Source organism: Canis lupus, chromosome 36 (assembly GCF_011100685.1).
Source record: "Canis lupus familiaris isolate Mischka breed German Shepherd chromosome 36, alternate assembly UU_Cfam_GSD_1.0, whole genome shotgun sequence".
Classification (NCBI taxonomy): Eukaryota; Metazoa; Chordata; class Mammalia; order Carnivora; family Canidae; genus Canis; species Canis lupus.
In genome coordinates this window covers 13,027,669-13,042,386 of record NC_049257.1, presented here as the reverse complement: position 1 = coordinate 13,042,386, position 14,718 = coordinate 13,027,669, and the positions used below count along the sequence as shown (strand labels likewise).

General features: G+C 41.6%; 1 protein-coding gene across 2 annotated transcripts in view; it reads right to left on the bottom strand.

Annotated features, from left to right (window-relative positions):
• Nucleotides 1–14,718, bottom strand: part of B3GALT1 (beta-1,3-galactosyltransferase 1) — a 503,874-nt gene that overhangs the window by 29,000 nt on the left and 460,156 nt on the right. For both annotated transcript variants that reach the window (XM_038584724.1, XM_038584726.1), the window contains one exon: nt 10,960–11,084. The gene's annotated coding sequence lies outside the window, so the exon portion shown is untranslated. The remainder of the gene's footprint in view (nt 1–10,959; nt 11,085–14,718) is intronic.

The following is a 14,718-nucleotide window of genomic DNA, read 5'->3' as shown; positions in this document are numbered from 1 at the left end:
AAACAGATGTCACAGCAGATGCACTTCATTTAAAGGAGAATTTCTATTAACTGCAGCAGTAGTTGGGCTTATTATTGTCAGTAGTGCTGAATTAAATTGGTAAGAGAGGGCACTGTTGAAAACTATTAGGGAATATGACTCAGGAGAAGGACAGGAATTGTTACACACGGGAGTCTTCCCATGAGTAAGTGTATCAAATATAGTGTCAGTCTTTCAAAGGATTGATGAATATTGGGCTTTAGGGTTATGTGACAGTTATTTATAGTAATAACTGAGTTTTGTACAGAATTTTCTAGTGTGCAAGCTTATTTCTACCCACGTTATCTCATTTGATTATCACTGGAATTCAGGATGTAGGTATGAGTGTCCTGAGGCTCAGAGGTCACCCAGATTCTTACGGGTGTGTGTGTAGTGGAGCCCAAACCCATGCCCGGGCTGCCTGGCTCCCAAGCCACTTCTCTTTTCATCACACCATGCTGCCTCTTCAAGCCAAGAGTCAGTGCAGTCAACAAATCAATTAGGTGGTGCATGTGTCTTTAATCAAATTGACGTCTTGATTTGTTAATTTAAAATCAAAGCAATCGAATCTCTTGTTTGTGAAAATAAAGGTTAAGAAGTGCTTGTTTACTTTTCCTTCAAACCCTTGGTTTTAGTGGTATATATTTTCAAACAGCTACAGTTTGAAAACAACTTTTTGTGCAACAAAGGAGACTGCTAGATGTGCACCAGCCTTTTCAACTAAAGCCAGGTATATCTAGGAAAATCACTACCGGCAGCATCTTCTTCAGATGTGTAGAACAACATGCCCATATTGATACGGACGGTATAAAACTATGGGTAAGTTGGAAATCAACGAATATACAAACTCCTCAGTTGAAAGAAATCTTGATAGCATTTCACCGAAGGTTGGGAATCACTTGCATATGTTTATGCTCTTCCTTTCTGACCAAAATGTTTATTTATTTGCTTTTAAGTGACTTGATCCCTACTCCACCCCATTCCAGTTTCATATATGTCCTCATCCAAATCCAGGCAGTGGTAGGTTTGGCCAAGGGCCTGCTTACTACTGACCCCGCTCCCTGCTCTGTAAAAAAAGCCTGGCCTTGGTGAGGCTTGTCATTCAGGGGGCTGCTCAAGAGGCAAGGGCTCCAGAGAATTTCCTTTGGCTTAGTCCTTGGCTGCATTTCCCTGGGGCAAGACTTCCAGGTGGTGATTGATGAGAACAACAGAGAGAAAGGATCTGGTTGTTTGTCAACATGATTCCCACTCAAATGCAGAGCTTGGCTGGAAAAATCATTTTCTCTCTCTCTCTCTCTCTCTCTCTATATATATATATATATATATACACACATAAATCATCAGCGCTCTCTAGAGATTTCTTTCCCATATCCTTACCTCCTCAAAGACTCTGCAGGCCCTAGCTAACCTGTAGCCCTTTCTCCTACCTTTCCCATTTTCTCACCTAAAGGAGCTGGCTGTCCTGCTGTGCTCTCTCCTTGCTCACCCCTCACACCACTCACCTCTTCCTTTCTCCTGCTTGGGATGTCTACCTCCCTTCGGAACACTAACCTTCCTACATCTTCTCTTTCTATTTCCTGTTCTCTCTTGCCTTCCTCCCTCAAGGCTGAGGATGGTCCTCCCAGACCCACTCAGTCAATGGATGAGTCTCAGCTGGGGGAGTGGTGGCCATGAGGCTAGTGGAGAAGGAAACAAAGGAGGAGGAAAGGCGCAAATGAGACTTGTGTAGAGTGGGGATCATGAAGGGGAGGTCAGAGGCCTCTGCAGCCTAAAAGTGAAACTAATCAAGTGGGGTAAGACTTGGTTCTTCCGTTCTGCTCCAACTTTATACATAACACTTTGTATATCTGTTACATTAGAAATCTAATATGAATGTGATATAAATAAATTAATATTAGAAATATCTTAATCAGCGCAGCCCAGGTGGCTCAGCGGTTTAGTGATGGCTTCAGCCCAGGGGCGGGATCCTGGAGTCCCGGGATCGAGTCCCACGTCGGGCTCCCTGCATGGAGCCTGCTCCCTCTGCCTGTGTCTCTGCCTCTCTCTCTGTGTCTCTCATGAATAAATTAAAAAATTTAAAAAAAAGAAATATTTTAATCAATGATATGAGAAATAATTTCTGCAAAATGTCTGATATAATGAGTGAACTATAGTAGAGATACTAGATAAAAGATGGTTATTATATTATTGTTTTTTAAGACCTAAAGTGACTCAAATAAATGAACTGGGTTCAAACCACGGAGCAAAATCTAGTTTTGATAAACACAGCACTATGTCCTTCGCAAAAGGTTCTCTACATTATAATATACAGATTGTGGTGGTCAGTTGTGAGGTATGTCACAGAAAATGTATAATAATAGTCACCAAGCGCTGAAATTTGTGTATGATTTTGGAGACAGGAGAGTACAAATGTAAAGACCTGGATTCCACTCATAGGCATGTATTAGTCTAGAAACATTCTGTAATCTCTATAGGTCGCTGTTTCCTAACCTGCAAAATGAAGATGCTCCAGAGAATCAACCATTCACAGTTGTTCTTCGCTCAAATGGGATCATATGTGCAAAGCTCATGGCACAGTGCTTATTTAGCACATAGTTGACACTCAGTAAGGGCTGTGCATTATTGGGTTTCAGTTTTAAAAATTAGAGATTTAAGTTTATCCTTGTAAAAATACTGATTTTGCTCACTTGCCCTCTGATTAACTTTCCTAAAAAAGAAAGAGTCAAGGCTCATAACCCATTGGGAATGTGTGACCCATGAGAAATTTATCTCTTATGTAGATTGTGACAAGAAAAATATTAGGAGTCACTACACTATGGAATATCAGAACAAAAGTATTAGAACCCACTAAAGTGGGTTTCTTACCAACTGTATGATCTCTGCTTATTTCTGGCCATTTCAAATGCCCATAGGCCATTTTTCCACAGGGTTACATTAATTGATTTATAAGTCCATTTATCATAAGCTAGACTTATTTCACTAGGGTATCAGGGATATTTTGTGCTTTTAGGAAAGGTACAAGAAGCCATTTGGGGGATCTCATGTAGATTTTTTCAGTGTAGAAAGATTTTTTGACCATATCATATTATAGGGCATTTTCTAAATAAATGCCTTATTACTTTATGGTTTATGCTAATTCATTTGACCAACATCTATAGAGTACCCCCTACTTTCCTGCTCTGTCCTAGGTGTCAGGGAGCCAAAGATGTGTTACACATGTCACAGCCTGGTGAGAGAGCATGGCGCCTTGCACACAGCTGAATAAATATTTGCTGAAGCGACTGGAAAATATGTCCTTACTTAATCAAACTCAGAGAGCTAAGAACAAGCTAGCCTAGGAGGAAAGGGAAGGGACAAGTACTCTGGATAGCCACATGTTTGCTGCCTGGAAAAGTCTTTATTGTGCTTTAAGATCTCTCTGTGCTATCTCTCCAGGGCTCAGTAGAATTTACTGAGAATACTTGTCCCCAAATCCCAGGACAGAGCACTGTGAGGTGGCCAACCCTACCCCCAACTCCTGCCCTTAGGACTTCTCTTTTTCACTCTTTTCAACCAAACATTGTATAATGTTCTGGTTTCCATCCTAGTCTGCTCAGTGGCTGAAGCACAGCTCGGGAAGGCCTTTGGTTATAGTGCATCCAAGGCCAGAAACAAACACAGCATCAGAAAAGCAAACTTGGGCAGCTGCCATGCAATGAAGGGAAACTGCCATTCTGTGGCCAGAGAGAGAGCAGGGGTGAGTGTCATTTGCAGAGAGCATGCCTGGCTCCCTGCTCCTCAGCCCTCCACTATGCACAGCTGGAACTACTTAGCTCCATCTTGTTCATTCCGTCTCAGCTCGGTGCCAGTCTAGGCCAGTCCACTTCCCTAAAGGCTCCTAAGGTCACAAGGCAAGTCAACTACAAAGTCTGCATTCAAACCCAGGCTATCTGACTCCCAGGTTCACACTGTAAACCACAATATAAGTTGTATTCCCAGCACCTAGTTCAGGGCCTGGGAAATAGTCACTCTGTCTGGTTTTCCTTTTTTTTTTTTTTTCAATATTATTCAGCTTTATTTATTTTATTTTTTTTAAATTTTTATTTATTTACGATAATCACACACAGAGAGACAGAGAGAGAGGCAGAGACATAGGCAGAGGGAGAAGCAGGCTCCATGCACTGGTAGCCCGATGTGGGATTCGATCCCAGGTCTCCAGAATCGTGCCCTGGGCCAAAGGCAGGCGCTAAACCACTGCGCCACCCAGGGATCCCTGGTTTTCCTTTTTACTTTAATGTTTTTGTGATGGTTAATTTTACAGGTCAACTTGGCTGGGCCCTGGTACCCAGATATGTGATCAAACATTATGCTGGCTGTTCCTGTGAGGGTGTTTTAGATGAGATTTACATTTATGCCAGTGGACTTTGGGGAAAGCAGATTTGTCTGTAATGTGGTGGGGGATGGGACGGGGTAGGGCTCCTCCAACTAGATGAAAGCCTGAATAGAACAAAAGGTGCATCTTCCCTGAGCAAGAGGGAGTTCTCCAGCAGACAATTTCAGACTTCATCTGCACTGCCTGCTACTTCTGGTTTTCCGGTAGAATGCCTGGGGATTCCAACTGTAATTCTTTCCTGGGCCTACATCCTGCTGGCCTCCCCTCTTAGATTTCAGACTCACCAAGCTTACACAGTCCTTAAAATAAAATCCTCTTATATATACACCTCTCTTTTCCTTTCAGTCTAAGTCCCCCCCACCTTTTTTTTTTGAGGAAGAGAAAGTGGTAGTGGGGGAAGGGCAAAGAGGGAGAGAGGGGATCTTAAGCAGACTCCACGCCCAGTGCAGAGCCCAATGTAGGGCCTAATTTCCCGACCCTGAGATCATGACCTGAGCAGAAATCAAGAGTCAGATGCTTAACCACTGAGGCACCCAGGTACCCCTTGCTTATTTTCTAAGCAAATTTTTCCTGCCCATGGCCTAAGGTGCTAGCCATATGCCAATAACTCTTAAATTTACACTCTAGCTCAGATATACTTATGAAACTCTGGACCCAAATATCCAACCATATACTTGGCATGTGTTCTTGGATTTCTGAGGAGCATCTGACTGTTGCATGTACAAAGGTAAATTCATCATCTTGCAATCCTGATCCTCTTTCAGGGTTGCCTATCTCTCTTCAATGTTTCCACAACCAGGTGAAAGACCTGGAGCCATTCTGAACAGTGCTCTCTTCTATATCTCACACCTAATCCATCACCAATTCCTGCCAGTGTCACTGCAGAAACTTTTCCTATCTTTACTTCCCTCCATCCCCACTACTACTGCCTGACCTCTCTGTGGGTATTCTTAGTTTGGTCCTACAGTCTTTCCAAGTAGTCCACATGTGCATTCTCTGTTTCCCTCCAATCTTTTTTTTTCTTCATAGCCACAGTGATCTTTCTAAAAGACATAGCTGATCATGTCATTCTATGCTACAACCTGTTTGAAACCATTTCAGTGACTTTCTACTGCACTTACGAAGAGAATCAGTTCTTAGATGACTACAAGGTGGTTCCCAAGGCTTAAATGATCTCATTCTGCAGTGTTTCCTCCTCGCTCTCTATATTCCTGCTACTCTTAGTCTTTTTCAAGTCTATTTTTTTAAAAGATTTTATTTATTTATTCATGAGAGACACACGGACACACACACACACAGAGAAAGAGAGAGAGAGCGAGAGAGGCAGAGACACAGGCAGAGGGAGAAGCAGGCTCCATGCAGGGAGCCCGACATGGGACTTGATCCCGGGTCTCCAGAATCATGCCCTGGGCTGAAGGCAGGCGCCAAACCACTGAGCCACCCAGGGATCCCTCTTTTTCAAGTCTTTAAAAATGCTTCCTCACATCACTGGTCCTTTGCACACACTGTTTGTATTTTTAAAAATGTGGAACATTATTCCCAGCCTATCAACTCTCAGGTTAGGAGTCATTGTGAAGAGAAATTGTGTTCCATATACCTTTCCCTCAGTCTGCTCAGATTTTTTGTTATATAATCTTATATTATTTACCTAAACCAATACAAATAATAATAGCTAAGATTTATTGAATGTTTATCAAGTTCAAGTGTCAAGCATCATGCTTGACATTTTATTTAAATATTATGTAATTAAAAAGTACAAAAACTGAGAAGCAAGTAATATTCTTCTTCTTTTCTAAAGATGAGGAACCTGAGAACCTGGGTGGGAAGCTGAGTGCTTCTTCAGTAGTGTGAAGACTTGGTGGGTACTTGGTCTCCCACTGGACTGTGTACTTGGAGTGAGATGAGGCCAGGTCTGTTATTGATCAGCACTGTGAGAAGACTGCATGGCATATAGAATGCATTTCATTCTACACTCTAGTTACCTATGAGATAATTTATGAAAGTCCTTACAGTTGCTTGCAAATGAGAAAATGGCATTCCCAATGGTAGAGATGTTTCAGAGTACCCTCCACTCTTCATTTTGTTGACCATCTGCTCCATTTCTAATAAGGCAGCTATTTAGTTTAATTTTTCTCACAGTGAAGGATGATTGTTTTTTGTCCCAGTCCTTCTAGGGCTTCTAAAACAGAGGGAGTCACACACACATAGACTCATGCTTACAAACATGCACACACTGTGTTAGGTAAGCCTATATAGTTGCTATAACAAATAAACACTAAATATCTGAGCCTTGTTGATAGTTATTTCTTATTTGTGTAACGACCTAATGGGGGTGTTCCCACTTGGCCAGATAGCTTTCCACCTGGTCATCTAGGAGCCTGGCTCCTCCCATCCTTGAGGACCCGAGACAGCATCAGGGGAGATTAAGCAGGGAGAAGGCACACCTACTTCCTTAAAATCCTGGTCCCTAAATGAAGCACATCATTTCCATTCATATTCCATGTGAGAAAGTCACCATGTGGTCATACCCAATTCTAAAGAAGAAAAGGAAATGCTGTATAGTTATATGCCCAGGAAGAAAAGAGAGAAAATATATCTGAGTGAGTCAGCAGCCATCTTCACCCTAGCTCCATCCCTATAATACAAAGCAGAAACATGCTTTAAGATTAGTACAAAGTGCCCTGGCAGATGGGAAGATGGGAGCTTAATATTAATATTAATTTTAATGGTGAATATCATAAAGACCAGTGGGGGAGAGGATTTTGAGTGGATCTTAAAGGAAAGGTAAGTCCTCAATAGAAAGAGATCCTAATGGTTTTAACTGAGACCAGTGCCAAAAATGGTGATGTCAGAGGCCAGGATAGAATGGGGGTATGAGAGAAATATATGCCTGTGCCTTGGTCTCTGTGTATATAACTCAGAATCAAGTAGAAATTATTTTTTAAAGATTATTTATTTATTTATTCATAGACAGAGAGAGAGAGAGAGGCAGAGACACAGGCAGAGGGAGAAGCAGGCTCCAAGCAGGGAGCCCGATGTGGGACTCGATCCCGGGTCTCCAGGATCACACCCCAGGCTGCAGGCGGTGCCAAACCGCTGCGCCACCAGGGCTGCCCAGAAATTATTTTAATAATCTCTTTTTCCTGGTTTTCCTCTACTCCTTCTATAAGTAATTAAATAACAAACAGAATTACCTCCCTCCACCATGAGGATCTTATCCCTAATGTGAAAATATGAAATAATTAGAGGGTGTGCTGTGTAAGAACTTTAATGTAACGGGAAACTTCTATTTTCAAGACTGTGCTAATTATACAGGATGAGGCTGAACAAAGGGAAGATGTACAATTAGCAGAGCACAACTTATTACAACCAGCTCCATTTAGAGGCTCTTCTGAATCTAGATACGTAATAATTGAAGAGTGATGCAGTATATATCTTTTAGAGCACAACTCTGGAGATCATAGAAATGCAAGGCTGGGCTACTTTAGATATGACTGTGGTGATGGTATAGGGACACTTTCACACTCTAGTCTAAGTAGCAGAGAGGAAAGAGAAGGGTCTTTGGAGGGGAAAGACTCCCACCCCTTCCTTGGTCTTCACTCATTGGCTGGATGATTGTAACCTTTCAAGGCTACTTTCTCATGTATGGGGATAATACTACATATGAAAACACTTAGCACTGAGCCTATTTTAACGACCCTGTTTTTATTTTAGATCCATCTCCCTTCCTTTCTCCTGCTTTTCTTTTTCTTAAACAGGATTTCATTCACCTCAATAAAAAATCCTTAAGACTTTAAGAACTGTACAAGAATGACTCTAATATCAGCTGGATGTATTTCCTCTAAATCTACCAAACTTCAATAAAGGCAGTTATAATATCTGGGGCTCTATCTGAGCAGTGTCAAGGATAAAGAAATACCTTAGTTGTCAAATCCCAGGAGGGCTGACTCAGCTCTTCTTTTCTTCCAAAGAAGATAAACTGCATCTCCGGCAATTTGCTTTTTGCTAAGGGGTTTTTGTTTTGTTTTCGAACAAGATCTTCAGTGCAAAAGACAATCTCTCATACATATACATTAAAGGAGCTATGATGAGTCCCATGAAAGTTTGGGCTTTTCCCTAGATTCTGTTGCCAGAATATTAGAAATTGATATGAAAAGCTGAGAGCTTAAAAATCACACAATATTACATATGATTCAATTGCAAAATGCCGTGGGCTTCCCATCCCAGGCCTCAGCTCAGCCATGAATGGCCTATACACTCAAGTGCATCTTCCAATTGACTGAAAAGATAGAGGCCTCAGCTCCTGAGAGGGCATTAGGATTGCATTATCATATCAATAGCCCACATGCAAAGTTCTTGATAAAAACGATCATAATCCAGAGGCAAGAGATAAACTATGAGAGTTTGATTTGTGTAAACAAATCAAAAGCATTTAAAGTCAGCTACTTAATCTATCTCCAAGCATTGCCAGGAATATAAATATCAGAACGGCTTTAGAGATACAACAGGCAAGAGTTGAGAGAGTAGAAGGAACTCTAAAGATTATTTGCTACTTCTTCCTGACTTACTCTAATCCACCCATATTGACCTTCTTTCAATTCTGTGAACTAGCCATGCTCAAAGCCTCTTGTCTTAAAGTCTCTATAAATCATCTTTCTGCCTCTTTAGAAATGCCTCTTGTAATAGTCAGGATTGTCCCTGTTAAGCTACGTTAACAAAAAGCTTCCATATCTCTGTGGCTTAAGACATTAAAGTTTGTTGTTTGCTCATGCTACATGCTTGCTCATGCTACATGCATGTCCAGTGTGGGCTGGCTGAGGTGGCTTTGTTCTCTGGGGTCACACAAGTCCCAGGTGAAGGGAGCCACCACATCTTGGATCACATCCCTGGTCAGAATGCCACAGGGACAGGGACAGGGAGCTAGAGTAACATTAATTAGATGCTCCAGCATGGAAGAGACACATACTGTTCCCATGCACAAGTGATTGGCCAGACCAAATCCCATGACCCCTGGAATCTCCTGGGGAATGAGGAAGTGCAATCATGTCACAGGCCTGGAAAGGGGAGGCACTGGGAGCAGCCCTCTCGCCTCCCACACCTGTCCTGACTACCTTCTAAAGCCAGGTCTAGCTCTTCACTGTCTGAGCATTCCTTTTATTTTTCCATAGTGCTTATCACAATTTGCAATTATATTATTTGCTAATTTCCTGCTATTGTTCTAATCTTTTTCTTCCATTGAACTATAAGGCTCCTCAGAGGAAGGACTGCAATGGCAGGCTCATTCGATGGAAGAGTTCCCCTACATGGTCACTCTGCCTAGTATATTGAAATACCAGATATATTTGTCTTGAGTTTGGGGAATCCTTATGGTGTTAATGTCACATCTCTTAGTCAGTATCCTTTTTGGCTGTGTGCTGGTGCCTCTCACTCTTTATCAGAGGATCCTCTCCCTGCATTAACAGCCGAGGCTAAGGCTAAGACAAACTCCGTATTCCTTCAAATGCTGTTATGAAGCGAACTGGAAAACTATCCATTAAAATCTCATAGAAATCCCCAAAGGTGGTAGACCCCAACACACCCAGTGCCAATTGCTGTAAGTTTTGTAAATAATGAAAAGAAGAAAGGAATTCAGTGAACTGGCATTTTGTTGAATTTGCTTTAGGCAGATGACTTTGCAGGGAATAAGCTTAAAGCTACCCCCCCACCCCCACTCACAGTATCTCATGGTCAAACTGAGGCTAGCATTTAGTCTGAAATCTAGTCTGAAATCTAGTCTGAAATTCAGGCAGTCTGAAATCATGCACAAGGAAACTGTAATTATCATCCCAAAGCACAGAGGTGATGGTGGAAGAGAGAAAAGTATGATTCAAGTCTCCTGGTGCCAGTGTGGGGCTTCTTTCCCTGAGTCACACTCCAGGAAGTCTGCAATCATTTCTATAGACTTATTAGCACTCTATTTAGGGCAACAAGCATGGAAAGGAATATTCTGAGTATTTGTCTTGAGTTTTATCACTTTAAATAAAAATATTTTAACGATTACTTGTTATTTTGGACACTTTTTATAACTATTCCATCATTTTCTATATAAAAAGACTATTATTTTCAAGTGAAATAAGAAATAATTGAAGCACAATTGCCTGTGGGACAAGGTTATTTCGGCAAAGAAGTTTCAAGAATCAATTAGCTATAGCCTTGGAGAAATGGATTTTTAAATAGGCATTGTCTCAGGTCACCTAAGGCATATATTTAGTTCCCCGTTTCGTCTTAAAAGAGGCCACCACTAAAATCAGTCAAAGGTTTTGTAGGCACTTGTAAATATGAATTTTTTTAAAAGGCCATTCTTTTTTTAGCTTTCATTTTTTTTTCTCCCAGATCATACAAGAACAGGGGTTACTTCATGGCTCATGGCAAGGGTAATCACATGGTAGAGCACATAAACAGAAACGAAAGCCCCAAACCACACTTTTCTCTCTCCTCATTAGTCCTTAGATGTTGATTTCTGCTTTTATAGAATTGCTGGTATTTTCCCCCAGGGATGGACTGCATAATTGAGCAATGCCTTCTCTTACCTGTTGGGCCAAGCCTGCTGTGGACCTCTTCTTAATGCAGGTGCAGGGCGCGAGGCATTGTCTCTGTTCGTCTGATTGCGGGGAGTTGTGCCAGGAGAAGCTGCTGCTTAGCAAACCGCAGGATCCTGTGTAGATAGCCCGAGGGGAGAAAACTTTAGAAACGATGGAGATTAATCAGCCTCTGAGAAATGCAAACCAAGTTCTCCCCCTTAAAAGCCAAAAGGCTTGTATGTAGGCTCTAAGTACAATACACAGAATGGTGTCTGGGTGAGCACTGAACACAGGTGGATCAAATGAGAAAAATATGAATAAATGAACAAAGGGAGGTTTAGAGCTGGTCCTAGGATGGCAGCCCAGACACCTACAAGCCCAGGCGAGTGGCACAGATGAGGGGCAGGCCAGGGGTGGGTCAACAGGGAATGGCGGGGCTGTGGAAGGGTTCGGGGCGGGGGGAAGGAGAAGGACTTCAGGGGGCCAGGGACTCAGCTACTTAGTGGCAGAGCTGTGGCTTGTGAGCTCAAGCACCTGACCTTTTGCCCACAACCTTTCACGCTCACGGTGACCCCTGAGACTGGCTGAATCTGAGCAGATCTTTAAATGACACACTGGAGGCCAGTTAGAAGCGGCCTCCAGTTGACTTGAGTCTTGGGTCTCAAGCTTTATACCAAGAGGCATAATTTTCTGTTCTCACTGTTCATGTCCTGGGATGAGGTCTGGGTAAAGCTGGGTGACTAAAATAGAATGGTCCCTCCTAGGAAATCATACTCTGATTGTAGGTGTGTTTGGGGTAGTGTTTAAGTGGTGTGGCCAGATGTGAAGAATGGCAGTGCTGGGGGTATGGGCAGAAGCATGAGGGGGTCCCCCCAATCCACCTGCTGGCTCCTGTTGCTGCTAAAAGGCTGCTCTGTCTATACAAGAGGCAATGTTGTGTGGCGGCTAAGCGTAGGGGATGGGCTGTAATACAGACTCAGCTGCTTACCGTGCCTTAAGCCCTCTAGGTCACATGTATAAAACAGTGATACCACTCCCTGAATCACAGAGGTGTACTGAGGTGTAAATGAATCAATACAGAGAAAATGCCTAGAGCGGTATTTGCACAAGGTAGGTGCTCAGTAAATGTTAGTACCTGTAACACATACCAACATTTCTTGAATGCCTAACATACACTAACTTGCCTACATTTATTATCCGTAAGCATCACCACAAGCCCCTTCATCTGATATTATTATCTTCATTTTAATAAAGAGTAAACCATGACCTTAAGAGACAGTCTCTGGTCTAACATCCCCCTGGTAGGTAGCGGAGCCAGTGTTTGGAACTAGGTCTAGCCATTTTTTTAACCCACCTCTCCAGTGCCTTGCCAGGTTCAACTGAAAATACTATGCAGATCTTTGAAGGGAAAGAAAGCCAGCTTTGGTCAAACACCAAAACCTTATCAAAGGAGTCCTAAAGCAACCAATCAAAAGCATTGGAATGCTTGATAAAATCTGCCTTATATAAAAACGTACTGTTTAGAATGGGAGTGTATCACGTGACTGGGAGTAAGACAGGAGAGTGTGTGGTCAATTTTTAGTGTGCATAAACTCTCATGCTTAACTTTATTTTTTTTTTAATTTTTATTTATTTATAATAGTCATACAGAGAGAGAGAGGCAGAGACATAGGCAGAGGGAGAAGCAGGCTCCATGCACCGGGAGCCCGACGTGGGATTCAATCCCAGGTCTCCAGGATCGCGCCCTGGGCCAAAGGCAGGCGCTAAACCGCTGCACCACCCAGGGTTCCCTCATGCTTAACTTTAAAATGCTATGCCCTTAACAGATGAATAGTGGTAAACCTGGGGGCACTTGGCTGGTTCAGTCAGTAGAGCATGAGACTCTTGATCTCAGGGTCATGAGTTTGAGCCCCACATTGGGGGTAGAAATTATATAAATAAAACATAAGAAAAATAGTGATATATCAAATTCCATGGAGGTAGCTCTTAGGAATTAAAACACATAGTGGGTATTGACATTGGGAAAATAACACCTGAAGATTTTACTTTAGCATCTTAAAAAAAATTCCTTATTTGTATAAAATGAATCTTTTTTTTTTTTAATAAAGACTTTATTTATTCACGAGAGACAGAGAGAGAGAGAGAGGCAGACACAGGCAGAGGGAGAAGCAGGCCCCATGCAGGGAGCCTGATATGGGACTAGATCCTGGGACTCCAGGATCACGCCCTGGCCCAAAGGCAGGCGCTAAACCGCTGAGCCACCCAGGGATCCCCCAAATGAATATTTTCTGTACAGAAAAAGAACGGAATAAAACATAAGTATTTACTGAAGTATATGAAGTGTTAATATGAAGCATCTTATGTAAAACATTACTGAAGAAAAGGAAGCAAGGAATAAAGGAAATGAGCAGTTACTGACGGCTAACATGAGCCAGATCCAATGCCAGGTAACTTTGTATACAATTTAGCATTTACTGAGTGAAAAATGACCAAACCAGGTCCAAAATAGGTGTGGAAAATGTATATATGGTCAACTCAATTTTCCATGGGCAGATATTTGCATTCATACATCTCAAAGCTTACTGGGATATAACTCTTTATCTTGACCACTTATTTAGTTTTTTTTTTTGGACATATACATAAAATATAAATATAATTAACTTTAGCCAAGCAAGGGCAGAGAGGGAAGCTGTCCATTCAACCAAAATATTAAATTATCATAGGTGCTAGGAAAATATAAATAGGAAACACGTAGATGCAAATAGGATGAATGTAACATTACCCTAAGGGATAAGATCTATTTTCAGCAATAATATAGAAAGTAGGAAAGTACTATACAAGGCAAGATGAAAAATATAAGCCACTTTCTTCCATCTGATTTCTAAAATATAATTTTAGTGTTTAAGTTTAGGCATAGCAACTTTACAGAATTTAAAAAGCATCCACATCCAAATGTTGGTTTTGGAATACAAAACAATATTTCAAAGTCAAATAGAAATGAATTTGTTCATTATCTACTCTTTTGGATAATTGCCATTATTGCTATTTCTCCTTGGGCAGATAATTGAAAATTGACTATATAAATTGTGTTTTTCTGGAGAAATTGCCTAGACTAAAAATTTGTCACTCACCTCTTAATCTAAGTTACAATTTTACCAGGCCTAAAAATATAGCTACGCTAGTACATTATTTTATTATATCTCATTAATATCTTCCCTTCTTTTTAGCTTTACATGGCAAAAAAGAATTCTGGGGATGCTTGGCTGGCTCAGTCGGTAGAGTGTGCAACTCTCAGTCTCTTGTTCTGTGGACAAGTTGTGAGTTCAAGCCCCAAAATGGGTGTGGAGCCTACTTAAAAAAAAAAAAAAAAAAAAAAAGAAAATTCTGTCCATGCCATTTTTGTCTGAAGAATCACATTTGCTTTGTATGTCTCCACATGAGAGTTAGCTAGCAAGTATTTTATGACAAAATAGGACAAAGTAGGTAGATACTATCTGGATATGAGGCTCTGTCTCCCCAGATTTGCTGCAGCCCTCTTTGCAGCAATGAAGAGATTTGCACAGTGAATCTCTAACGTCAACATCTGGCCACATGTGATCCTGGTTTGTGCGTGGTCTGTCTGTAACCAAGGACTTGAATAAAGACTGACAGAAGAAAGTTGCCTATTAACTTACCAAGGTAAGTTCTGTGAGTTGTTCGGAAACCAGCTGGAGGTAAGAGGTGATCTAATTAGTTAACGAATTTAGGAGTCAGAACAGGGTTCTCATT